Source organism: Dipodomys merriami, unplaced genomic scaffold (assembly GCF_024711535.1).
Source record: "Dipodomys merriami isolate MVZ:Mamm:240054 unplaced genomic scaffold, mDipMer1.0.p SCAF_459, whole genome shotgun sequence".
Lineage (NCBI taxonomy): Eukaryota > Metazoa > Chordata > Mammalia > Rodentia > Heteromyidae > Dipodomys > Dipodomys merriami.
The window spans coordinates 442,013-467,799 of NW_027206023.1; the positions used below are offsets into that span (position 1 = coordinate 442,013).

General features: G+C 42.6%; 1 long non-coding RNA gene across 5 annotated transcripts in view; it reads right to left on the bottom strand.

Annotated features, from left to right (window-relative positions):
* The window catches only part of LOC138808601 (uncharacterized), a 49,873-nt gene that overhangs the window by 4,818 nt on the left and 19,268 nt on the right, over nucleotides 1-25,787 (bottom strand). For 2 of the 5 annotated variants that reach the window (XR_011366514.1, XR_011366515.1), the window contains exons 3-5: nucleotides 24,305-24,426; nucleotides 22,768-22,806; nucleotides 16,003-16,087 (exon numbers count right to left, since the gene is read on the bottom strand). This is a non-coding gene — a long non-coding RNA (uncharacterized lncRNA). Of the gene's footprint in view, nucleotides 1-4,689; nucleotides 5,676-6,761; nucleotides 6,983-16,002; nucleotides 16,088-22,767; nucleotides 22,807-24,304; nucleotides 24,427-25,787 lie in introns of those variants that run through there. The other 3 variants (XR_011366512.1, XR_011366513.1, XR_011366516.1) reach the window with 3 other exon arrangements.

A 25,787-nucleotide genomic window follows, 5' to 3' on the forward strand; every position in this document is an offset into this window, starting at 1 on the left:
TCACCCTTAAAAGAACAGCCAACTTCTGTTTCCTCAGAAGTTGCACAGAGGTTCTTCCTGCAGAGTATCCCATACTTATATCTAACACCATGTGACAGAACAGACAATAACAATGTCTTGTTATTCTGTTATCCTCAGAAAATAAAATGCTATTCAAAAAGACTTTGGACCTTTGTTTCCTCATGTTATTTATAATTTAAGGGAGCTCAATGCCAGACATTACTATTTTCTGTAGTTGTATGTTACAAGATCTACATTCATTCCCATGGAATGTTTTATTTTTGTTGGGTGTGGTGGTCCTTGTACTAGGGCTTCAACTCAGGACCTGGTAATGTCACTTCAGTTTTTTGCTCAAGGCTGGGACTCTTCCACTTGAGCTACCTCACTGCTTCTGGCTTTTTAGTGTTAACTGGAAATAAGACTGGGTAGGTGATGGAGGGGGTATGACTGTGATAAATTGTATCCATGTATGGGAACTTCACAACCTCCTTCTTGTACAACCAATACTTGCTAATAAAAAGAAAGATAATTAGAGGTCTAATTGTTCACAGTAAGTTTCTTGTAATTTCCCTTGTAATTTCCCTTCTTATGTCTTTCTCATTTTTTTCATGCTAGCATGTGCTCAGTGCTGACCCTTAGCTCTTTTTCTTATGGCTAGTACTTCAGCCACAGCTCTAGTTCCAGTTTTTGCTAGTTAATTGGAAGAAAGAAACTATCTGATATTTGTGCCTAGATTGTCTCTGAACCTCAGTACTCAGATCACAGCATCCTGAGTAGCTAGGATTACAGGTGAGAGCTACTCAGATCCTTGTTGTCTCCTAAATTATCCCATGTCCATTTCACAATGGCAGTCCATTTCCATGGTTCCCAGCTTTGCAGCAAGAGCTTAATTATAATCCAACACCAAGTCTAACCTCACCACAGATGCTATGTTTTGTGTCATACTCTGACTATAGACACCCTTCTCCTGGCTGATGCATTGCAACAACCTAGATGGCTCTCATACTACGCCACAAGGATAGGAAGCCAGGAAACACTAGCTTCGAAGCTGTTAAATCAGAGGAGCAAAAAGATATCGTAGTGCATTCTGCTGTGATCTTATTCTGATTTAAACAGCCTTGTCATCTATTACCAGGAGTAGCTTTGACATCACATTCTGAGTAGTGACTGGGTGTAAGCTGGTGTGTCCGAGCTGACTATAGTATTGTCCTGAGCCTGTGCAGACTGAAGAGACAAGCCAGTGCCAGTAGCACACACATTGGAATAACAAAGCAACCTATAGTTAGGCATTGCCACTCTTTGTTCTAGAGTAATGAATGAATGACTCTCTAATTTCTTGACAAGAAATTCCTGCAGACCCATATGCAGCTGCCTCATCAGAGCAAGTAAAGAGCCTGGTGCTGCCTGGAGGAAACACTGTGAGAAGCTGCCAGAAAGCATCTGTTTACTGGACTCATGGGGCTCCTCTGTCCTCTAGAATTAATGACAAATGAGGAGCAAACATCTCCCCCTCTAGGCAGACATACACAGGAAGAGCATTGCCACAGCACAACAGGGGACTCCCACGACATACACTTGATCTGTGCTGTCAGAACTGAGAGTTTTATTTTGGGGGGGAGGGTCCGGTTGTGGGGCCTGAACTCTGGGCCTGTGCCCTGTCCCTCAGCTCTTCAGCTCAAGGCTAGTGCTCTACCACTTGAGCCACAGCGCCACTTCCGGCTTTCCATTTTGCTTATGTGGTGCTGAAGAATCGAACCCAGGGCCTCAGGCATGCAAGGCAAGCGCTCTACCACTGAGCCAACTTCCCAGCCCCAGAGCTGAGTTTTTAATGACACTTCATCCCACAGTGCTCCCTAAAACTTTCATCCCAACCCTGCTCCTTTCATGTCCCTGACAATGTTTATAGGCATCCCACATCCAGACTGAAGATGTTCCTTCATGTTTGGAGTAAGTCTGATCAGACTTTATATGGATCCACTGCTCAGTCAGGACTCTCGATCCCTCCCATCCCCATTTTGATACTGTGTGTCTCTTGACCTATTCCTGTCTTCTCTTTTCAAGATTCAGTCAGGGCCGGGTACAGGTGGCTCACACCTGTAATCCTAGCTACTTAGAAGTCTGAGATCTGAGGATCGTGGTTCAAAGCCAGCCCAGGGAGGAAAGTCCGTGAGACGCCTATCTCCAATAAACCACCAGAAAACCAGAAGTGGCTCTGTGGCTCAAGTCATAGAGTGCTAGCCTTGAGTTGAAAAGCTCAGGGACATCACCCAAGCCAAGCCCAGAGATCAAGGCCTATGACTCAAAAAATAAATAAATAAATAAATAAATAAAAGAAAGCAAAAACATACAAAGCTCAGAATGGCAAGCAGCTGAAAACAGGATGGAATAAACCAACATTATCTATGACAGTTTTCAGATTATGCAGAGAAATGCCTGCATTGTTGAAGCCCAAGCCCATCTGATAGCTGAGTTTTAGCTGGCTGGCATGCCCATGATGCCAGGTAATGGTATTCACAAGTTTTGTGATATTATTCGATGACACAAATAGGCTTCAAGTTGGGAACCTGAAAATTTTCTATTGATCTAGAAGGAGAAATATATCAGGACAAGAAATGGGATTAACACAATGCCAAAAGCAAAAGGCCATCCAATCCAAGGAAGACAGAATAACTCTGTCTCTGAAAAGATGATTCTCTCAAAGGAATCCTGAGCTGAGTATGGTGGTCTATGTTTGCAATCTCTGAATTTAGGAGGCTGAGTCAGAAGTTAGGTTGAGACTAGCCTAAGTTCCATGCCAAGAGAAGAACACAAAACCAAACCTCATCTTACAAAATAAAAGAAGGACTGGGAATGTGGCTTAGTAATAGAGTGCTGGCCTAGCACATACCTGAAGTCCTGGGTTTGGTTCCTCAGTACCACATAAAGAGAAAAGGCTGGAAGTGGTACTGAGGCTTGAGTGGCAGAGTGCTAGTCTTGAGCAAAAGAAACTCAAAATGCTTATGAATGTGTCATAAACAATCGCTTGAAAGCAAATAAAAAACTTTCGAATAAAAAAAAAGAAACTCAAAATGAATGGTGTTAGGAAAAATGTAAAATTAATGAAATAACATCTCTCTCCCTCCCCTATATCCCTTCCTGCTTTCCTCCCTCCCTCCTTTTCTCAGTACTAGGGTTTATACAAAGGATTTCATGCTTAGGCAGGTGTTTAACTCTTAATCCACACCACGGCCTTTTTGTACTTTAGTTTTTAAGTTAGGGCATCCTGTTTTCTTCCCATCCCAGGACCAGCCTCCCATCTAGCTGAGATTATTGGAATCAGCCCACCTTGATGATTGTGATCAGATCTCACTTTTTGCCTGGGTTGGTCTTGGATTGCAGTCCTCTCAATCTATGCCTCCCAAGTAGATGGTACTACAGGAGTGATCTATCATGCTTAGCCTTTAAAATGATCACTTAGAGCTGGGCACAAGTGGCTCCTGCCTGTAATCCTAGCCACTCAGGAAGCTGAGATCTGAGGATCGAGATTCAAAGCCAACCAGTGCAGGAAAGACCATGAGACTCTTATCTCCAATAAACCACCAGAAAACCTAAGTGGTCCTGTGGCTCAAGTGGTAGAGTGCTAGCCTTTAGCTGAAGAGCTAAGGGACAGCAGTACCCAGGCCCAGAGTTCAAGTCCCAAGACAGACAAAAAAAAATCACTTAGGAAGATAAAAGAAAAACTCCTGAATTCTCACATTTATTTAAATAGCGGCTGCCAGTCATATTTTATAAAGCACTTATGGGGCCCATGAAGTCTTTTATTTTTAAAATACAATAAAATAGTACTAGAGCAGTTGGGATATTGTTCTGCCAGTAACACAACTATAAGAGCCTCGGAGGGAGCAAGCAAGCCAGCTACAGGCCAGCGCCGCCGCCGCTTCTTCTGAGCGGCAGTGAGAAGCAGCAAGCAGCCATGGCTGGGGCACAGGCTCCTCAGGCCAGACCCTGCAGACTGGGCAGCCCCTCCAAATCCCTCCAGCGGCTGACCTCAGGCCTCAAAGGCTCCAGCGCCGAGCTTCCTGGGCTCATCCCTAGGCTGGAGGTGCAGTGTGAAACAGCAAAGGAGCCAGCGAGACTCCTCCAGTGTCAGGGCAACCAGGCAGGAGTGGAGCCAAATGGCCAAACTTGCAGCAGCGACTGCAGCAGTTGTTGCTGCCTCATGCAGCATGGGCCAGGGCTCCTGCAGCTGCTCAGGCACAGCCAGAGGCGGAGAAAAACTCCAGGACTGACACAGCCCCCTTCCACCCAATCTGCCTAAGATCTGGGAGTTGGAGTGGGAGCAGAAGGAGAGGGGTTCATATGGGTGTTGGAGGCATAGGCCTGCAAAACCCCATCTGAGCACCTTTGTGCCCTGAGGGTGCATACAGGCATGCATCCCTTCCTTCCAATTTATTTATTTGTGTTGGTTGTGGGGCTTGAACTCTGGGCCTGGACGCTGTCCCTCAGCTCTTCAGCTGAAAGCAAGTGCCCTACCACCTGAGCCACAGGACCACTTCCAATTCTTCTCAGGGAGGAAGGGACACCCTTTCCTCCATGCTGGGCAAAGGTTCTGCCCCAGTGCAAGACTCAGGTAATGGTTTGCTCAAAGTACCATTCCTGCTTCATCTACTTAACCACGTAGAACAATGCCTGGAGACCCCCCTCCCCATGTGTAATCACCTGTGCTTTACCTACTTTTACAACCTTGATTAGTGGAACTGCTCCACATTTGTTGACAAGGATTAGCTTTTTCTGTTTAAACTCTCATTGTCTGTGCTCCCATAAAACTGTTTAACTCTCTGCCCCTGACTGAAGATTTACTTCTCCTGCTTGTGTGCTGTATATAAGCATGTGATGTTTCAATAAATTTTGTCTATACCCACATGGTGTAGTCCCTTCTTGCCTATACCACACATCGTGTTCCCAGATCCCGCTGTGGAAACAGCAACAGATGGGATTATGCCGGTTGATGCCTCTGACATCTCCCCCCTTTTTTGTTTTTTTAAGTACAACCGTAAGCAAGAGATCCTTTGCAGAAGGGATTTGCAGAAACTATTTTGGAATGTAGACAGCAATATCTTGACAAGACATAATGCAATCAATCCTGTAGAAACACTATGGGTAAAACTGTGCCACCAGGTATGAGGGTCCAATTGGTTTAGCACAGATGCAATTCCTCAGCCAGACCTTCATATCCCACCCCAGGGAGTTGTGCCAAGAAAGTCTCAATGACTTCCTGCTGTAACTGGTGGATGTCCCAAGTCAAATTTCCTTGCAAGACCGGCAGGTGGTAGTGAAGTCCCTGCCAAGTAATGTTAGAAGTGTTGAATCAAGTAGGAGTGATGCACAGTTTATTGAGCTCTAATCACACTTGAAGGTTAGCTGTTTCTGCAGATCAATTATCTGGTCTCCCATCCACTGCACCGTGTGTTGCAGGGTGTTCAGACGGGAATCAATGTCCTGTTTAATATTGTGCTGATGAGTCCATAGCTGGTGACAGTCCAGCCACTTCTCTACAAAGTCCTTGGTTTGGATGGAGGAATGCAGGGCCACTCCAGCAGTCGCAGCAGTCATGATGATAGCAGTCATTTCAAGGATCACAGCTACACTCAGACTCAGGAATCTCCTAGTTCTCTTCAGCAGTTGCTGGAAGACTCCTGTCAACAAACCAACAGTGGGGCTCTCCTGCCAAGGTCGGGTGAGGTTAACAGGCACCCAGACCCCTAAGCGAGATCTTAATATCAGGAGAGACTGAGAAGGCATATTAAAAGAAATAGTATGATTTAAGCATGTAAAGAGTCCAGGCTGCGTGGGTTCTCATTGATTGACACTGTCCCTGTGGGCTAGTACATAGGAAAGTTTAATACAACCCTGTACAGTAGAAGAATGGTTCCTGTAAAATGTATAATTTGCCTCATGGGCCCTAGTAAAGTGACCAATCCAATTCTGAGTTGTATAAAATTGGGTGGCAAGTTTTATAAATGCCACTGCTCAGGCCCTAAGTGTCCCCTGAAATTCATATGTGGCCTACGAGGCACAAGGCCTCCATCATGTAAGGTGAGCAAGCCAATGGGTTCTACATGATTTATAACTCCATTGTATAGATGTCACCATCAGAAGAATTATTAGTATACCAATCACCAACATGCTTTTCAGAATAATTGGCAATGAAACATCCATGAGGACCTCAATCTATAAATGAGATGTTATCATTATGCTGTATAATCTTTCCTCTAGGGTTTTGACACTGAGACCACTGAATAGAAACATAAACAAAATTCAATAATTAATGTCCTGGCATACTAGGTTAGGTGGTCGCCCAGTCTTATTTGTATAAGAATGATCCTTACCAATAAAATTTAAGGAAATTGTGCTGAATAGCCCCATATGATTGTTGATTTTATCATCAGGCAAGATGTATGCCCATACCTGTCTTCTGGTTGGTAAGCAAGGTGATGTCCCTAAACACAGTGGTAAAGACTCAAATCCTAAGGAAATAATATGAGGTATTCCTTCCTCACCTGGATGAGTAGGGTCTGCATGATCCCATGGTGGAGGAAAATACGTGCTGTCATTTGTATACACCACCGGACCTTGGTCTAGCTAATCCACTAATTTTAACAATGGTCGGTGAGGGACATAGGCCCAATATGCATGTTCACTACTCACTGCAGAAGTATTCACAAGCAGTGCAATCATGGCCAAAACAGATATTCAGGTATTCTAGGGGTTTTTGTACTGACCAGGGTGGCTTCGGTCTTGTGTCAACACCTTATTCTGACCCCATGTTGGTGGGGTCAAGCTGGTTTTCTTAAGATAAGGATGATGGCTTCCTCGGGACTTCAAGCTTAGGTCTGCAAAGCTGCGTACTAGATCTTCTTCCTCAGGATTGTGTTGTGTTGTTTTTGCTTCTCTGGAGGTCGAATGAGTCAAAAAGGGACCCAGATGTTGCCAGTGGATCCATCTGGAATGATAGAAACACTGTTTTCCCTTATGGGGCATTAGTCTTAGTCTTCATTGATTAAATTTTTTAAACCATATGGGAATAGATAGTGAGGTGGTGCTAGAGGGATAAAATGCTTTTCAGCTTTAGTGAAAGGATCACTTTGAGTGAAATTTTAAACATTTAGAGTAAATAAGGTTAAGGCAAAAGTTTCCCTTGGGGATTCCCCTTTTTTGTTTTTTTAATAATTGAAGCTTAAATGTTTTATGGGTGTGTAAACAGTTGGCATTAGTCTACACAGGTTGATTAAAGAAGTTTTACCTAGGGACTAACTTTAGTAAACTCCCCTAATATTTTTCTGATTGTACACTGGCTTTTAGAATATGGTGTGGGGTAGTTTGTCAAGGTGACAACTTTTTACTAATTACATTTTATTCCAAACTAGAGTTTAGGCATATTTTTTTAACTTTTCATAACTGTATGGACCCTTTTGGGGGGGGGGGCTATAGCAGCATAGCCTGTTTAGTACTTTGGTTTGTAAAAGATTTAAATAGTCTAGGATGTTTAAAGGTAAGATCCATAAGAAGTTCCACTTGTAGGTGTTCAGTGGCAGTTTTGTAATTGACAAACAATTTATAAAAGCAGAACTAACAGTTAGTGATTACAAATTGCATCAAGGCAAATAGGGTGGTTGAGTCCACACAACTGCCTGTAGACATCCTGGTATCTAGGCTGGAGATGGGGGCATTGCACCCAGCTTCAAGGCCTGGAGGTGGGACAAGTCTTACCTTGAAATCCTAGGAAAACATTACCTCCCCAAATGGGCGAAAGCATTGTTTAGCTCCTCAAATAGCCTAGGTGGGACAGGCAGGCCATCCTTTGGAATACAGATGTTTAGTGTAGCTCCTGGTGCTTAACTCTCTACTTAAGCCCTTATCTTTGAAAATTTAACATTTGGTCTAAATCCTGATATAAATGATCTTTTTAGTAATTATCAGACCACAATTTTGTTTTATTTTGGTGTTTATACCAATGTTTCTCTGCTTACCTGGGACTTATTTGTCTCAGTTAAATTTGAATTTTCTCCTTCCTTGTTCTAATTAATACCCTATCTGTTTATTTTTGATCTGGTCCTAACAATTTCATATTTTATTCTTAAACAAATTTATTTGGTTAGTGTCAGCCCAGAATTTTCTGCCAATTAGGGTTTTAAGCACATACAGAGCAGTTTGGATTTAAGCTATTCCCCACATTTCACAACCTCAGCCTTTTACAGCCAACTATTACAAATGGTTGACAAGTTCTTGCCCAGTTATGCATGCTTATAAAGTAGCTTGCCATGACCTCCAGCTCTGATCAATTTTAGAAGAGCCAAACATTATTGCCAAAGTCCCAGGAGTGCCTCTTTCTATGTTAGGGTAAACGCAACCTTGACATTTCCCTTGGTCACTGGACTTGAACTTAGTGCCTGAGTGCTGTTTTTCAGCTCTCCAGTGCAAGGATTGCACTTTGCCACTTCGGACTCCAAAGCAACTCTGCCCACTTTTTTGGCACTCTGCTGGCTAGTTAGAGATGATAATCTTTCTCTGCCTGGACTGGCTTTGAACTGCAGTTTGTAGATCGCTCACCTTTGGTCCTCAGCTCCACCCTCATCTGGGCCCCCTCTCATTTCTGGAGTTCCCTCCATACAACTGGCCTCTCCCTCTCTCCACCCAGACCCACCTGAACTCCCATCTACCTCACTTCCTTTTCTCTCAGATACTTTTGCTACCAGGATGATGATGGAGGTCATGTGCTCCCTCTTGGGGGAAATATGGCTCCTCTAATAAACCTTGTAATAATCTTTCTCCTTTGCCTGCCTGCCTCTGCATGGTCCCATAGGATGGATGTGTCTGATCCTCTTTCACTGGTGGCTCCATACTGGGATAGGTTCCCCAGTGCATTTGCTCCCCCTGCACTTCAGAAGGGAGTTCAAACAGCTGCCCTGGGACCTATTCTGAGATCCTTCACTCCAGTCACCAGAGGACCATCAAGGTAACTTTCTCCTGACTGAGCGCTCTACCAGCCCATCCAGCCCCACTAATTAATTCCCACTCCAGGGTAAGTGACAAGTTTGTCCGAGGTCGGGGTTTCTGATTCCAATATCAGTGGTAAGGCCACCTGAGCCTTTCTGGGCTAACTGAGCCCCACCCTCACCATCTGACCAAAAACTTGGCCAAGTGCTGGAATTAGCCACTAGGGGCCTACCATGGCCCAAGGACCCACCTTGGACCAACATAAGGACAGTCTCCACTGGTGGGGCCACCACCTATTTAGGAGCCAACCTGCACTGCAGAGGACACTCTACTCTAGGCACATGGCTTCAGGTCACTTACCATGGGAAGGACACTAAATTTCTTTACATTAAGGCCACCTGGACTTGGAGGGCTGTTGAGTCCCCATCAGTTAAATTTGGCCCCACATTTAAAACTCCACTTCTGAGAGTGCTTGAGCAAGTAGCTCTCTCTCTCTCTCTCCCCCTCCCCTTAAACTCTGCCTCTTGCCAAAATTACCTGCTTGTAACCTCTTTCACAAGTATTTCATATGCTAAACGCTTTGGTTAAGCCCTGGAAGAATGTAACCAGTAATTGCTTGTTTCTACTCATTAGATAGAAAATGGGTGAGTTTAAGTCTAAACTCCCCGAAATAAAGGCCAACAAGTTTGGATATTACCAAAAGTGTATTAATCTTCTCTCTAGCATTGAGCAAGTGGTGGATGTGCCAAATTGGCCTCTTGGTACTTCAGCTTGGTACTACCCTTTCCCCCTCCCCTGTCCTGTGGTGCCATTATGTTAGGCCAAGTGTATGTTCCTATTGCCTCCTGTTCACTAGGTTTCTTGTTGGCAAAGTTTTGTATTTTAAACTGACCACATGGTTCCATCATAATTAGAAAAGTAGTTCCACTAAAATTTCAAAACTTTAAAAGTCTATTTTAAAATCTAAGCACGCTCTATAATCTGTGCACAAACATGTCTGTCTGTGTCTTATTCGACTATATGTAAGTGATTATGGTTTCAAGGTTACTCTGCCTACTAAAAATCTTTGTCAATGGAAGCTGTGAATTAATCTAAATTGCTTTAAAACTTTGTGACCTGACTAAGCCAAAGAAAAAACAGGCAGTTTTAAAAGACCTTGGAAAAGGACTTAAAAAAGACAATGTCCTTTACAAAGTAAATGAAATTGGTAACTAAGTTGGCTGTGAATTATGTCATTCCTATGTCCATCTATGCTAAGAGTTAACTATTGTACACTGACCATGGCTAATAAACTAAAGCTAAGGGTTTCATTCTCTGTTTTCTCCCCTGTGTGCTGATCAACTTCAATTAAGATCAAGGGACCAGAGTGACTATGCTCAGGCACAGCTGCCTAAACCAGTGGCACCAGCCTGCAAAAGCCAGTGTAAACCAGGTCTCTAACCAGTATATGTAGAAATATTGCAGGTTACCAACAGGAGGTGCAACAGTCCATACATGCTGGGAGATGCCACAGTCTCTCTCAGACTCTGGCCTTGCATCTCACATGACCAAAAGCCTGTTAATTAAGGGTAAAACACAAGCCACATTAGATATTTGGTTCTGTAAATGTTCATCACCAGAAGTTAGACCATACGGGGTGTATGAGCAAAGGATAGAAATTGATTTCTATACTATTTTACAATTGGAGGTAAATTCCTAAAGGTAACTCAGACTGCAGAAAAAAAAAATGGCCACTCTTTATATTCACTGCTCACAGGACAGGCTACAGGCAAAGAATATACAGCCCAGTGTTTCAATGATGCATTTAAATGCAAATTAAAATAACTTTACAAAATGGATTTAAAATGACATCCCCCTTGTAAAAATTTGAGAAGTTGTGGAGAGTGGCTGGCCTCCCAGACAAGTTTAAAAGATAAAATTTTCCTAAAGGTTTATTTCAAAGTAAAAAAAAAATAGGATTATTCTAGTTTGCCCCTAAAATTTTTTGTAACAGTTGCCGGAAGGCCCACAGTAAAAGATAGGACAAGTTTGTCAAATGTAATTTAATAAGTAAAACCATGCTTATAAAACTACTTCCAATGACCATCTTTGTTGCTTTTAGTTGGAGTAAAAGTGACTGTTTGTAAAAACAAAAAAAAACAAAAAAACTCATTGATCTGCAGTTCGAAGCCAGTCCAGGCACAGGCAGACTAAAGTCCCTGTGAGATTGTCATCTCTAATCTGCCAACAGAGTGCTCAAAGCTGAGTTGTTTTGGAGTTTAAAGTGGCCAAGTGCTAGTCCTGAGCTGGAGAGCTGAGGGACAGCACTCAAACCCTGAGTTCAAGTCCAGCGACTGACCAAGGAAAATGCCAAAGATGTATTTATCCCAACATAAGAAAGGCACTCCAGGGACCCTGATATTGTTAAAATATCCAGAGGCAATTGCAAACAAATGTTTGGATGACAAAAGTGGTATCAGGTCCTGAGTTACTTGAGCTTGGTCCTCCAAAAAATTGATCAAGCCAGAAGGTCATGGAAAGATAAGTTTGTAAACATGCCTATCACCCATGTTGGTCTAACTGGGCAAAACTTTCCAGAGATCTGTGATAGTGGGTAGTAAAAGCTAAGATTGTAGAATGTAAATCTCCAAACCCCTGTATCTGCTCAAAGTCCTAATTGGCAGTAACTTTTGAGCTGGTTAAATTCATCTGTTGAAAGCTTGTAGAGCTGAGATTATGTTCCTATTGAGATCTGTCTAAAGGCCTACATAAGTAGGCATTCCTCTGCCAGACAGACAATGCTTTTATAAACCAGGGTGTTAAACAGGCTATGCTGCTGTAGCCCAAGAAAAGGCCTGTACATTTGTTATAGGTTAAATGTTGTCTATAAGCCACTTTAAACAGGCTACCCAGAGGCAGTGGGCCGTACTTAGAGTGCCAATCAGTCTCAGGTTAAAAGCATCTACTGGGCTTTCTTTTAAAAATCTCTGACAAGTAATTGTTAGTCAATTGTGAACAAGTTATAGGTAAGCTCCATCTCATTGATCTCCTTGTTGCTTTAACTGGAAATAAAAAGAGCTTTTGTAAGAAAGTTCAAAGCCATCCTGGGCACAAAAAAAAAAAAAATCCTTCTAAAACTCCATCTCCCTACTAATCAGCACAGAACCAGGACTATCCAGCCAAAGGCTGAAAGTAGCATTGTGACTCTAAGTAGTAGAGCATTAGCCTGGAACAGAAGGACTCAGGGACAGTGCCCAGGCCTTGAGTCCAAACTGTAAATGCCAACCGGGACAAGCTATCCCAGCAATGGATGTTGAGACAATGGCCAGGACAATGTCAGTCCTGACCATGGAAAACCATGGAAAAGAGTAAGAGATGATACCCTAAATGGAGTCACTTTATGCTTTATGCATTGTTTCTGGCAAAACTGGAGCTTCAGCTTCCACCCCCACTACAAAGGCAGAGGAGGGGTCCCGCAGAGCAGTGAGGACCTCACAGATGAAGTCCTTCAGGGGAGGGGGCCTCACAGAAAAGGCTGCAAAAAGGGGTGTACCTCACTGGGAGGCCGCAGAAGTGAGGGTGCCTTGTGGGGGAGGCCACAAAAGAGGGGAGCGCCTCACAGGGGAGACTGCAGGGGAGGGGAAACTGCAAAGGCAGAACACAGAGGAGGAGTTTAAACTTAAACTCATCCATACTTTTACCTTCAGTTACAAGGGAGAGGGAAAGAGGGAGAGGGAAATAGGGAGAGGGAGAGGGAGAGAGGAAGAGAGGGAGAGAGGGAGAGAGAGAGAGCCAGAGCTATCTGCCCAAGCACTCACAGAAGTGGAGTTTTAAATTTGGGGCAAAATTTGATTGAAGGGGCTCAGCAGCCCTCCAAGGCCCAGGTGGCCTTAATGTAAAGAAATTTAGTGTCCTTCCCATGGTAAGGGACCTGATGCCATGGGCCTATATTAGAGTGTTCTCCACAGTACAGGTTGGCTCCTAAAGGGGGTGGTGGCCCTGCCAGTGGAGAATGTCTTCATGTTTGTCCATTTGTATTCCTTGGGCCATGGAGGATGGGTCATTGGGCCAAGGTAGGCCCCTGGCACTTGGCCAAGGTTTGGCTCTGATGAGGGGAAGGGGGGCTCGGTAAGTCACAGAGGCCCAGGTGGCCTTACACTGAAATATCAGAATCAGAAACCCAGACCTCAGATAAACTGGTCACTTACCCTGGAGTGGGACTTAATTAGCAGTGTTGGATGGGCTGGTAGAGTGCTCAGTCAGGAGAAAGTTACCTTGGTGGTCCTCTGGTGACTGGCGTATAGGATCTCAGGAAAGGTCCCAGGGAAGCTGGTTGAACCTCCTTCCGAAGTGGAGGGAGGATCAAACCCACTGGGGAGCCTATCCCCACAGGGGCGACCAATGTAAGAGGATTAGACAAAAATCCATGCAAGGGGACCATGCAGAAGCAGGAAGGCAAAGGAGAAAGATTATTACAAGGTTTATTAGAGAAGCCATATTTCCCCCAAGAGGGAGCACATGACCTCCATCACTATCCTGGTAGCAGGAGGATCTGAGGGAAAAGGAAGTGAGGTAGATGGGAGTCCAGGTGGGTCTGGGCAGAGAGAGGGAGGGGCCAGTTGTATGGAGGGAACTCCAGAAATGGGAGGGGACCCGGTGTAGGTGCTCATACTTCGAGCTCATGACTCTACCTGATTCTGGGGCCTGGATGAGTTGCCTTGATCTCTTCTAAGTCATTTACCACATGAGGCTTTTCTGAACTCATACATCACTGCAAATTGCTAACATTCCTCCCTAGCACATCACTCAATATATTTTTTCCATCATATATTTAAACATATTTATGTGTATACATTCCCTACCCTCCCCCAACCCCACACACAAAGGCATAGACCTTCAAAACAAAGCTTTTCTTTTTTTTCTTGCTACAGTGTCTAGAACCTAATAAACTCAATAGATACAAAAGAGTGAGCTGGGTACTAGTGTCACACCTGTAATGCTAGCTATTCAGGAAACTGAGATCTAGAATCACTTTTTCCATTTATTTCCCATTTTGATTAAAATTTAAGCGTTAAAGGAACTTTTAAAGAGAATCAAGACTTCCTTTTTTCTGGAGGTTTCCTTCACTCCCTTTCACCTAGTCCAGCTCAACCTATGTCCCCCTGGGAGCTTTGGCATCCCAGAAAATCCACAGTCCCCCAGACCCCAGTTAAATTCAGACAGAATCCAGCATTGCCTTTAGTCATGTGGTGGGCAGAGCAGAAAGCATCCACCACGTGTGCTACCCAACACCTCTAATCCACACCAGTGCCACTTCCATACTCCTAGCCACATGAGCAGCATTGTGTCACCGTCGCTTGCACTGGCATAGGCTTCCGTGGTCATCAGGACAGATGTCCTGAGAGTTATTTCATCTGCATAAGGTGACATTTCCTGGGTCCAGGTATATTGCTGATCTGGGAAATCACTGGCATTGGAGCAAGCCAGGGCTGCTGCAACCGCACTGTAGGATGCATCTCTCTGCAGCAAAACCTGAGGCACTTCCTTCCTAGACACAATGGAGATCCTAGAAAATTCCCTGCTTGTCCCTAGATAAGTCCATGAATATATCTACAGCCCTCATCTGTCAGAAATGAACAAAGAGTACAGAATTGTTCAAGTCATTTTCCTTCTTCACAGAAGGGTGCACTATCATCCTGGCCCCCCAGAGCGAGACAGCACACCAAATGGGGGGATCCACTTGGTTTTCATCCCAACCTAGGAATGATATTGTCCCTTCTCATGTTGCTAAGGTGTCAGGATCACATCTTTGTAAACAATCGGTTACCAGAGTAATAGGGTCATAGAAGGAAGACAAGTCATTCTAACCATCAGTGGACCATCCCTAGTCAGGAGGCAGTGTACTTTGGGAGGCTATTGCTCAAAAACAAACATCCTTTTTACCTGTTAATGAAACTGCAACTCCACTGCACCTCACCTTTGTCATTACAACAACAACAACAAAAAGAAAAAGAAAAGGGTGTTTTGGATTTTCTTGTCAGGACTGGCTTGAAACCACAATCCTCAGATTTCAACTTCCTGAGTAGTGCCAAGGTTTTTTATGAGACAATTCTCTCAAATTAACCACCAAGAAAGAAGCAAAAAGGAATAAAGTCCAGGACTTGAGCTGAGGCTCAACTGGAAGATCATGGACAGCACCCATGCCCTGATTTCAAACCTATGACCAGCACATCATCATCATCATCATCATCATCATCATCATCATCATCATCATGTGAATAAAAAGACTGTAAGAGTCTATTAAGAATATTAAAATTGAGGGCTGGGATGGTGGCTCAGTGGTAGAGCTCTTGCCTTGCATGCATGAGGCCCTGGGTTTGATTCCTCAGCACCATATAGCAAAAAAGAAAAAAGCCGGAAGTGGCGCTGTGGCTCAAGTGGTAGAGCACTAGCCTTGAGCTGAAGAGCTGAGGGATAGCGCCCAGGCCCAGAGTTCAAGCCCCATGACCAACCAAAAAAAAAATATTAAAATTGAGTGAGCCAGGCACTTTTTGGTGGCTGACATGTAATGCCAGTTAGGAGCATGAAATCTCAGGATGGTGGTTAAAAGCCCACCTGGGCAGGAAATTCCATGAGGCTCTGATCTCCAACTAACCAGCAAAAATGCCAGAAGTAGAGCTGTGGTTCAAGTGGTAAAGCAACAGCCTTGAATGAAAAAGCAAAATAACAGTGACCAGGCCCAGGTAGGACTACTACTAATTAATCAATTAAATACAAATACACAAATAAAAATCAGAGTGGAAGATGAGCACAAAAGCCAAGAGAATTGCTGGTTTATACCTGGAGCTCAAGCTACACAAAAGACAGAACTTGAAGATCTGGGTTCCAAGGCAACCCAGGCAGAAAAGTCCCTTAGGAATTTGTGAGTATGTATCAGGTGTGGGTGTTGAACCCAGGGGTTGAAATAGAATTTTTTTTTCTTAAAGGTAGCATTCTACCACTTCCTTTCTTTGGGGGATGAAATGGAGATAAGTTTTATGGACTTACCTGCCTGGGCTTTCAACCCCAATCCTCAGATTTCAGGTGCTGATACAGTACTCTTATCTTCTATGAGATTTTTATCTTCCATGAACTGCCAAAAAGTAAAAGAAGCCAGAAGTTGATCTGTGTGGCTCAAGCCACAGAGACTGCTTGCTTTGAGGGAAAATGAACAACAAAAACCCTCATACACAGTGGCCCTGCCCTGGTTTCAAACCCAGGAAGTGACCAGGCCCTATGTTCAAGCCCTAGGACCACCACCACCAGCAACAAAAGAATGACTCAGGGACAAGGACTAGGCCCTGAATACAAAGCCTAGAAACAGCATTAAAAATAAAAGAAAAACAAATTCAGAGACTGTGGCTAGGCTCCAGAGTTCAAGGGTCTAGAACCAGCACCAGGACGGACACACACACACACACACACACACACACACACACACACACACACACACACAAAAGAAGAAGAGAGAAGTCAATGAAATATTTTTAAGTAGTGGCTCATGCCTATAATCCTAGCTACTGTGGAAGCTGAAATTTTAGGATTGTGGTTCATAGTCAACCTGGGCAGGAAGCTCCATGACACTTGGTTTTATGTGTGCTAGTCCTGGGGCCTGAACTTGTGCTGTTTTGCACAAGACTAGAACTATTCTACTTCCAAGCTCTTGGTGATTAATTGGAGATGAGAGTCTCAACAACTTTCCTGCCCTGGCTGGCTTTGAACCACCATCCTCTGATTTTAGAGCCTGGCTAATGTCCCTGTCTTCCCATGAGAATCTTTCTTTTTTTTGGGTTGGTCATGGGGCTTGAACTCGGCCTGCACACTGTCCCTAAGCTCTTCAGCTCAAGGCTAGTGCTTGAGCCACAGGGCCACTTCTGGTTTTCTGGTGATTTAGTGGAGATAATTGTCTCATGGACTTTCCTTCCCAGTCTAGTTTTGAACTGCAATCCTCAGATCTCACCCTCCTGAGTAGCTAGGATTACAGGCGTAAGCCACTGGCACTCAGCTTTTTTTTTCTTTTCTTTTTTCTGTTTTATGGGTTGTGGGGCCTGAACTCCAGCTCTGGATGGTGTCCCTTAGCTCTTCAGCTCAAGGCAAGCACTTTACCACTGAGCCACTTCCCAGCTCTTCCATAAGAAACTTATCCCTTATGAATCACCAAATTTGTTTTACAAAGCCATATGTTAAAATGTGGCTTAAGTTTTAGAGCCTGCCAGCCTTGCTCAGGACATGGGAGAGACTCCAGCACAGTGACCTTGCCCTGATTTCAGGTTTAGGAACAGTCACCACTTCCTGTGTTCCAGCCCTAGGACCAGAACCAAATAAATAAATAACTCCCCCATTTTCACTGTATTTGATGTTGGCGTAATTTGTGAAGGTGAAGGGAAAAAACAAATTGTTTAAATAGGGATACAGCTAGACCTATTGCAACAATGAGATGTACAAGAAATTATTTCAAAAAATGAACTTTACAACTTTTGCCTGGTGGGGGTGGTAGAGAACATTATATAAACAAAGCCATTCATGCAGCTGTTGCTCAAGCTGTTAAAGTATGCTAGCCTTGAGAACAAACAATACAAAAAATGCTTCATTCACAGTGGCCCTGCCCTGACTTCAAGCCTCAGGAGAGTGGCCATGTCATGAGTTGAAGCCCTAGCAACAAAAATGAAAATAAATAAATAAATAAAGCCAGAACTTTATCTGTGGCTCAAGCCATAGAGACTGCTAGTCTTGAGAAAGAAAAGGGAAAAACCTCAGACACAGTGGCTCTGCCCTGATTTTATGACTAGCAAAAGTTCAGGCCCTATGTTCAAGCCCTTGGACCAGCAATGAAGAAAAAAAAATACAGCAACAACAAAAACTCGGCAAAAATGCCCAAGTCCTGAGTACAAGCCATAAGAGCATCACCTAAAATAAATGCAGAAAGAAAGAAAAATACATAAAGAGCCACAATTTGAACTGTCTTGAGGTGGGAAGCCTACTAGTCTTGAGAAAAAATTAGGAATAATGACCAGGCCTGGAGTTCAAGTACTATAAAAAGCTCAAAAAAAAAAGAATCTGTTGGGAGCCAAAAGGAGTCTCTCAACATGAAGATAGGCTTGACTATCTCACTGGAACATCTTGTGGCTGAGTTTACAGAACCACTCTCAGAAATCCGACCCTTTCATCCTGCCTTATGCAAATATCCTGCAGCTGCTAATGACCACCCTTTCACCCTGCCCTACGCAAACATCCTGCAGCTGCTATGGCCAATGAAAAAGCTTCCTTAATGGCCAATTTAAAAGCTTCCTTATTCCAAGCATATAAATACCCCTGTGTGAAAAATAAAAATTTGCAGCTTGATCAGAATCCCTGTCTTGCTGTCATTCTTCATGTCTCTTGTCCCTTCATTCCTTCTCGTTTAGGTTCATCGCCCTCATTGACATCCTGCAGGTTGGGACAAAAATCCACAAAAAAAACTTCAAAACAAAAACCCAGAAAGAGTGGCCAGCCCTAATAATAAGCTGGATGACCCAAACTTGCGAAAAAGAGAAAAAGAATAATAAATTAAGTGAAAAGAAGGACAAAAATATTAGAGCCAATTCAAGATTTTAAAAATATGGTTCACACCTATAATCCTACCTCCTCAAATAGCTGAAATCTGAGCATTTGTGGTTTGAATCCAGCCTGGGCAGGAAAGTAAATGAGAATTCTTTTCATTTATGCTGCTCCTGGGCTAAAACTTGAGTTTTACTCAAGGGTAGAGCTCTACTGCTTCCTACCTGTTGCTGGTTAATTGGTGAAAAACGTCTCATTGATTTTCATGCCTAGGATGGCTTTGAACCTTGGCTCTCAACTTTCTTTTTTTTTTTCTTTCTTTCTTTCTTTTATTTTATTTTTATTTTTTGTGAACACACTGTACAGAGGGGTTACAATTACATGGGCAGGTTAATGCGTACATTTCTTATCAAGCATTGCAGCCTCCTCTTTGTTTACACTACACATCCCTTCCCAGCCTCCCCCCGCAACCGCCCACCCAATCCTCCCGGCTTGCCCCCCCACCAACATTGTAAAGCTCATTTTCCACATGACAACTTGTACTTCTCATTGTTGCAACAGGTCTACCTGTATCCTTAAACGACTTGTTTTTTCCCATCTCCTACACAAGTTATACTGACATCAAATATAGTGAAAGCAGGGTTATACTGTGGGGGAGGGACATACAAAGCTACAAAGAGATAATCTTATAAATGCGTTAGAAACAAATGCATGAAAGGAAAAAAACATTAAAATACATATCTAAGGATTCATTTTCATAACATCACATTATCTGACCTATTCCGCTTGACTCATATATATATACTAGATATTGCAAATAAGGGAAACCATGGGACCTATGTTTCTTTGGGCCTGGCTTACTTCACTTAATATAATGTTTTCCACGTTTTTCCATTTCCTAACAAATGGGGCAATGTCATCTTTCTGATGGAGGCATAGAATTCCATTGTGTATATATACCACATTTTCTTGATCCATTCATCTACTGAGGGGCATCTGGCTTGGTTGCATATCTTAGCTATGGTAAATAATGCTGCAATAAACATAGTTGTGCTGTTAGCGTTAGTGTGGTCTTGTTTGTAAACATTTGGGTAAATGCCCAAAAATGGGATTGCTGGGTCATAGGGGAGTTCTATCTGAAGTCTTTTGAGGAACCTCCATACTGCTTTCCAAAGTGGTTGAACAAGTTTACATTCCCACCAACAATGAAGTAAGGTTCCTTTCTGTCCACATCCCCTCCAGCATCTGTTGTTGTTAGAGTTCTTGATTTTTGCCATTCTAACTGGAGTGAGGTGGTATCTCAATGTTGTTTTGATTTGCAATTCTTTTATTGCTAGGGAGGTTGAGCATTTCTTCATGTGTCTATTGGCCATCCTTCTTTCTTCTTCAGAGAAGTTTCTCTTTAAGTCTTTAGCCCACTTGTTTATTGGGCAGTTTTTTCTTTGCAGATTTGTTGTTGGGGGATTTAATTTTTTGAGTTCCAAGTATATTTTAGATATGAGACCCTTGTCTGTTGTATGGCTAGTGAAGATCTTCTCCCAATCCGTGGGCTTTCTATTGATCTTGCTAGCTATGTCCTTTGCCATGCAGAAGCTCTGCAATTTCATGCAATCCCATTTGTCCCACCTTTCTTTGATTTATTGTGTTTCCGGGTCTCTATTCAGAAAATTTCGGCCTGAGCCAAGGAGACCTAGGGTTTCTCCTATTCCATCCTGTAATGTTTTCAAAGTGTCTGCTTTGACTTCGAGGTCTTTGACCCATTTGGAGTTGATTCTGGTGCAAGGTGATATATAAGGATCTAGCTTTAGTTTTCTACAAGTAGTTAACCAATTTTACCAGCACCATTTACTGAAGAGGCTGTCGTTCTTCCATTCTATTGTTTTAGCTTCCTTATCGAAGATTAGATGGCTATAGGTCTGTAGGTTCATTTCTGGGTTTTCAATTCTATTCCATTGGTCCTGATGTCTGTTCTTATGCCAATACCAACCTGTCTGGATAGTCATCTTGGCTTCCGGTAGTACTTTTTTCCTTTCTGTATTTTTTGACAGTTGTGGGGCTTGAAATCAGGACTTGTGTGCTGTCCCTGAGCCTCTTGTACTCAAGCCTTGTGCTCTACCATTTGTGCCATAGCGCCACTTCTGGGTTTTGAGTGGTTAATTGGACATAAGAGTCTCACAAGGACTTTTCTGTCTGGGCTGGCTTCCAACTGAGGTCCTCAGATCTCAGCCTCCTGAGTAGTTACAGCCATAGGACACTTATCTCATTTGTTAGGTTTTAAAAAAAGAGATAGCCGAGTAAGAACAGCAACATGCACGTGCTATTCAGGTAAGGGATAGTAGACCTGCTGGGACCAGGCAAGGTTGGCACTCCACATGGCTGGGAAAGGCCTTGGAATGAGAGAGAGCTGGGAAAGAGAGGAAAGAGAGAGGAAAGAGCTAGAAAAGAGCAGAGAGAGCAGAGAGAGAGCAGAGAGAGAGTGTCTGGGCCTGGGCTAGGCCTTATCTAGGGTACGGGCAGAGAAAGGTGTGGCCACATCAAATTCAGATATGACCTCAGTGGATGCAAAAGTGACTTCTTCCAGGTGTACCAGTTGTCTAGGTAATGCAGTAACTGGGTGGAGACTTTGCTGTGAGGAGGGTGGAGTCTGCTCGCCATCCAGGAGCAGACCTTACAATATTAACCAACAAAAAAAAAAAAAAATCAAATGAGGTTTAGAGATATCAGTGGCAAGCACACTGACAGTTCAAAGAAGTAAACAGAGAGCCATCTTTAAAAGCACTAATATTTGGAAAATTTTCATCTGGCAGCTCTCAAACATGCTAGTCTCAGGACCTCTTAATACTCTTAAATTTTGAGAGCTCCCAAAGAGCTAATTAAAAAGGTAAGGTGGCTCAGTGGTAGAGTGCTTGCCTTGCATACATGAGGTCCTGGGTTCGATTCCTCGGCACCACATAAGTAGAAAAAGCCAGAGGTGGCACTGTGGCTCAAGTGATAGAGCGCTAGCCTTGAGCTGAAGAGCTGAGGGACAGTGCCCAGACCCAGAGTTTAGGCCCCACAACCGACAAAAAAAATGTTAGTAGAGCCAGGAACTGGTGGCTCTCACCAGTAATCCTAGCTACACACTCAGGAGACTGAGATCTATAGATTGCTATTAAAAGCTAGCTGGAGCAGGAAAGTCAATGAGATTCTTATCTCCAATAAACTACTCAGAAAACAAAACAAAACAAAACAAAAAAAACCCAGAAGTACAACTATAACTCAAGTGGTAGACTACAGCTCAGGATCAATGCCTAAGTGCTGAATTCAAGCCCCAGGACTGGCACAAAAATAAATAAATTAAATAAAAAATAGGGGATACACATGCATTTGCATGTGCACACACACACACACACACACGAGAGAAACAGACAGATATGTTAAAAAGTAGAACTCAGCTAATGAGCAAAGCATCAGGTATTGAGTCCTAGTTTCACAACCCAAACAAAAGAAAATTTAGAACTCAAGTGCTTATGGTAGTTTTGTAAACTTAAGAACAAAAACACTGGGGATGGGAAGGTGGCTCAGTGGTAGAGTGTCTTGTATGCATGAGGCCTTGAGTTCAATTACTGAGCACCACATAAGCAGAAAAAGTTGTAAGTGGTGCTGTGGCTCAAGTCGTAGGATACTAGCACTGAGCTAAAGAGCTGAGGGTTAGCACCCAAGCCCAAAGTTTACTCCATACAACTCACCAAAAAGAAAAAAAAAGAAAGAAAAGAAACACTACTTATTAATATACACTTATTGAAAAAAAACTGTATTTTCCAAAAAAGGTAAAATTTCAGCAGAATAGTCCCATTGTTTTACATCTTTAATAAATCTCTTCATCCTTTAGCCTAATGAAAGACACCTGTATTCTCTCATCTGCTTTTATACTGTCTTTTGGGTTATGTTGTTTCAAGTATATGCAGAAAATCTACCTTACAAAGTCACTTAGTTAGAAAAGGAAGAAGTATTTTAGTTGCCTTCTCAGATTATCAATAAAGCTAATGCTGGCATACTCCTTAATATTACACTAAAACTCAACTAGTGGTCATCTCTTAAAATTTAGTTGTAATGAGATAGATAGCAATGAGCCTGAAGCTATACCATAAGATTTTCTGCTTGGATGTATTAAATTAAAATCAGTTAGTCTTTTCTTTTCTTTTGCCTGTACATGATTTGCTAACATCACACATTAAATAATGGGAAAATACTCACACTGAGTCACACAAATCTTCCAAATGCTGACCAACTGTCCTGAAATCAATGAATATAGCTGTTATTATCAACACAGATTTCATCAGCATAGTCTGTAAACAGCACTGGGAAGCTACAAAGCTCAATAGAGCAATAAATACATTCTACAAAATTGAAACTTAGTTTCAATGTGTATCATGACTCATACATCGTTGCTTTTCTCGTGGTAAAGGCTCATTTCATTCACTTTTAAGAAATGTTCACCAAATAAAATTCTAGTCTCTATGACCACTTGTATACTTCAGAGTGAAAATGTCATTCCATGGCAAAGTAAATAGTTCATTTAAACACTACAAATGGGCTAGGCACTGGTGGCTCATGCTTGTAATCCTAGCTACTCAGGAAATTAAGATCTAAGGATCATGGTTCAAAGCCATCCCAGGCAAAAAAGTCTGTGAGATTCTTATCTCCAATGAACTACTCAGAAGAAGCCAGAAGTGGTGCAGTTGTTCAAGTGGTAGAGCACTACCCTTGAGCAAAAAAGCTTAGGGCAACATCCAAGCCCTGAGTTCAAGTCCTAGGACCAGCTTAAAAAAAAAAGACAAAACTGAATTCATTGGATTCCACTTTCTTAAAATAGCCAATTAGCAGATAATATGTCTTAGAAATATATCTAATTAAATGTTAAAATAAAACAACCCTTAAGATTCATTTGTCCAGAAATTACATTTTATACTAACTGCCACATTACCTAATTACTATAAAAAATGAGCAGCTTCAACATTCATATTTTCTAAGAGATACAGGCTTTAAATTGTGGAGGCAGGGAGGGGGAAGATTGTCACTCAAGTTTTAGGTACTACCACCTTTTCTGCCTCAATTCAAGATGGGATTAAGGATCCCACAAGTCACGAGGCACAGATGAAGTATCCAGAGATATAAAGAAACATCAGCCAAACTGAGGACAAACTCTGAAAAGAGCAATCTTTAACTGTAATCACTGGCAGGGGTGTATGAACAATATCAGTATGAGGGATGCTAAGAGGAGTCTGACAGGGAACAAAAAAAGAAGACATAAGCAAGAGGCTGACGTGTCTGAACACCTAGATGGGGGAAAGTTGCAAAAAGAATTCTACATGAAAATTCTCACTGCAAAAAAGAGAGAGATGCAGGGTGCCAGTGGCTATCCTTGTCAGACTGCTACTCAGGCAGCTGAGATCTCGGGATCACAGTTGGAAGCCAGCCTAGGAAGAAAACTCCATGAGACTCCTATCTCTAATCACAAAAAATAAGCTGGAAGTAGAGGTGTGGCTCAAGTCCTTAAAGGTCTAACTTTAAGCAAAGAAGGTCAGGGACAGCAAGCAGACCTTGAGTTCAAGCCCCAGGACCAGCACAGGCGTTGTGCGTGCACACACACAAACACACAAATTACTCTAGTAATAATAAATAATCTAGTAATAATATTAATAATAATAATAAATACCCTAGTAATAATAAATACTCTAGTAATAATAAATACATTGCATCTTCCCACTCCGATTCTGAATTTTCATATTACCTTTCTTCTCTTCTTCCTCTTCCTCATAAAATTCTGCTAGGGAAAATGCTTCTGAGTTGTTCTAATTCAAATATTAGAGCCTCTAATTCTTCTCCACTCAGAGAATTAAGGAAAGATTTCACCTGAATGAAAATAATAAAATATTGTGTAAATATTAATGAAAAAAATCTCATAAGGAGAAAAGACTGAAGAGCTCATGCCAGCACAGCTCTGTGTGTGTGTGTGTGTGTGTGTGTGTGTGTGTGTGTGTGTGTTGGTCCTAGGGCTTGAACTCAAGGCCTGGGGGCGTAGCTTTTGTGCTCAAGTCTAGCACTGCATTATTTGAACCACAGCACAACTTCCAGCTTTTTGGTGGTTAATTGGAGATAAAAGTCTCACAGACACTCTTATCTGAGCTGGCTTCCCACCATAATCATCAGATTTCATTCTCCTAAATAGCTAGGATTGCAGTACCCAGTAGTAATTTTTTTTTTTTTTTTTTTTTTTTTTGCAGATCCTGGAGCTTGACCCGGGAGCTATCCCTGAGGCTCTTTGTTCTCAAGGATAGCGGATATACACTTGGAGCTACAGCACTACTTCCAGCTTTCTGAGTTGTTTATCAAAAATAACCTGTCTGGTCTGGCTTTCAATTAACCTCAGATCTCAGCCTCCTGAGCTAGGATTAGAGCCAGAACTAATTTTTTTAATAACCGTAACACTAAAGGGTAGATATTATAGGAAAATAGACAGAATTTGTATTTCCAAAAGTAATATAGGCCAAAAGATAAATGAAAATTATCAGTGCTTAAGCATGACTTCGAAGCCCAGGCAGGAAAAGCCATGAAACTCTTATCTCCAATAAACCACCAGAATAAATACTGAAAGTGTTGCTGTGGCTCAAGTGGTAAGTGCCTGCCTTGGGCTGAAGAGCTGAGGCACAGCACCCAGGGCCAGAGTATAAGCCCCAAGACCAATGAAGAAGAAGGAGAAGAAGGAGAAGAAGGAGAAGAAGGAGAAGGAGAAGAAGGAGAAGAAGGAGGAGGAGGAGGAGGAGGAGGAGGAGGAGGAGGAGGAGGAGGAGGAGGAGGAGGAGGAGGAGGAGGAGGAGGAGGAGGAGGAGAAGGAGGAGAAGGAGGAGAGAGGAAGGAGGAGAAGGAGAAGGAGGAGAAGGAGGAGAAGGAGAGAAGGAGAAGAAGGAGAAGGAGAAGAAAGAGAAGGAGAAGAAGAAGAAGAAGAAGAAGAAGAAGAAGAAGAAGAAGAAGAAGAAGAAGAAGAAGAAGAAGAAGAAGAAGAAGAAGAAGAAGAAGAAGAAGAAGAAGAAGAAGAAGAAGAAGAAGAAGAAGAAGAAAGATTGGCTTAGATTATCAGAGGAGATGAACTAACAGGAAATTATATACAAATTAGCAGCTATAACAGGCTTTTTGACACCTAAAAACCCATGACACTGGAGAAAAAACAGAAAATTAAAGACTAAGGTGAAAGAAAAGGATATCTGATACTAAGA